The 2,478-nt window shown below is 29.5% G+C and overlaps 1 protein-coding gene across 1 annotated transcript in view; it reads left to right on the forward strand.

The window, feature by feature from the left end:
• The window catches only part of LOC111680065 (protein spire), a 133,199-nt gene that overhangs the window by 107,505 nt on the left and 23,216 nt on the right, over positions 1–2,478 (forward strand). The window lies entirely within an intron of this gene.

The raw sequence follows: 2,478 nt of genomic DNA on the forward strand, positions 1-2,478 counted from the left end.
GACTATAGACTAGACTATAGACTAGACTATAGACTAGACTATAGACTAGACTATAGACTAGACTATAGGCTAGACTATAGAATAGACTATAGACTAGACTATAGACTACTATAGACTAAACTATAGACTAGACTATAGACTACACGAAAGACTAGACGAAATATAGAATAGACTATCTACTAGACTATAGACTAGACGAAATACTAGACTATAGACTAGACTAAAGATTAGACTATAGACTAGACTATAGAACAGATTATAGACGAAACTATAGACTAGACTATATATTAAACTATAGGTTAGACTATTAATTATATAAATTAAAATATAGAGACTAGACTGTTGACTAAACTATGGACTAGGCAATAGACTAGACTATAGACTAGAATATAGACTAGACTATAGACTAGACTATAGACTATATTATAGACTAGACTATAGACTAGACTATAGAATAGACTATAGACTAGACTATAAGCTAGACTATAGACTAGACTATAGATCATAATATAAACTAGACTAAAGACTAGACTAAAGACTAGACTATAGACTAGACTATAGACTAGACTATAGACTAGACTATAGACTATACTATAGACTAGACTAGACTATAGACTAGACTATAGACTAGACTATAGACTAGACTATAGACTAAACTATAGACTAGACTATGGACTAGACTATAGACTAGACTATAGATAAGACTATAGACTAGACTATATAATAGACTATAGACTAATAGACTAGGCTTTAGACTATACTATAGACTATATACTAGACTATGGACTAGACTATAGACCAGATTATAGACTAAACTATAGACTAGACTATAAACTACTAGACTATAGATTAAACTATAGGTTAGACTATATTCTAGATTATAAACTATACTATAGACTAGGTTATATACTAGACAATAGAATAGACAGGAAACTAGACTTTAGACTAGATCATAGATTAGACTATAGACTTTATTATAGACTAGACTATAGATTATACTACCGACTAGACTATAGGCTACATTATAAACTTAATTACAGACATAACTTTAGACTAGAACTTATACTAAACTGTAGTCTGCACTAAACACTCAACAGCAACTTTAAACAAGACTTCTTAAGTAAAACTCTAAAGTTATTCTTTAATTTATTTATGAAAACAAACTGTTCTACTTTAAACCATCTGGCAACTTTAATACAGACTGTGGTGTGTAGAGAAAACATAGACTCAACGTACAAAACTTAGCCACACACCTTTCTTAACATCTATTCAACACATTTTATATTAAACAACATTTTGTTTTAAATTCAGCGCAGACACCCACCATGCGATGTTTTTTGTGTGTTGAATTTATATCGTTGTTTTGACAGTAGTCAAGAAATCATTGCATTTAGTCAAAAGCTTTTTTTACTCAATGATTGTTTTGAATTATATCACTCTGTAAAAATTATATTGTTACGGAACTAGCATTTTTTTCAGCAATTTTTATAAATTATACCATTTAGTAATTTTTTCTAAGAAGTTGTTGCGTAACTATAGTACCAATATACAGCAAATGCCAAATAACTAGTTTTTGAGAAAGAAGTACTTTGTGATCGCAAAACTGATCCACAAAACGATTACCAAAAGTAATGACCGAATCACTAGCTTTTAGGTTATTGTTCTATAATCTTAAGTCCTTCTTATTATATAAAGAAATTCTAAATGTTTTCCTTATTACTTATAATTAATATTCTTTAATATCATTTTTTAACAATGTTCTCTTACAATTCAAATCTACCCTTTGATTACTAACAAACAAAAACATGTCAAAAACATAATAACTTTCATTCATCTAATGTTTGATGCAAATAATATTAAAAGTCTAAATCCAATTATTCTACTCTTATTATTCTCTTCTTATAACAACACCCCCCCACCCCCTTCCTAATTACAAACACAATTGCATAATATTGTTGGCGGGGGTAGAAAAGGATAAAAATAAAATTTATGTTTGTTGCTGTATGATGCATTTAGACATTCAACTTAATCATGTTAATGACTGTTAACATTTGAACGGAAGAGCTCTTCTTCTACTTCTTGGTCACTGTGTGTGCCATTTTTAAAAAAAGAAAAACAAAAAATGTAGAAAACGAAGAAAACAAAACAAAAGAGGTGATTGAAAAAACAGTATTCATTAAGTTATACCAGACATGGAAAATTTAATGTTTAAAATAAATATATAGTAACAACCCTTCCTGCTAAGAGTTGATCAAAGACCGTCAACTAATCAGATCTATAAGCTAAAGTCTGCACTGTGGACTAGGTTAAAGACTATATTATAGATAAGATTAGACTTTAGACTAGACTATAGACTAGACTATCGACTATACTATAGACTAGACTATAGACTACACTATAGACTAGACTATAGACTAGACTATAGACTAGAATATAGACTAGACTATAGACTAGACTATAGACTAGACTATAGACTAG

Source organism: Lucilia cuprina, chromosome 2 (assembly GCF_022045245.1).
Source record: "Lucilia cuprina isolate Lc7/37 chromosome 2, ASM2204524v1, whole genome shotgun sequence".
In the NCBI taxonomy this organism is placed as follows: Eukaryota; Metazoa; Arthropoda; class Insecta; order Diptera; family Calliphoridae; genus Lucilia; species Lucilia cuprina.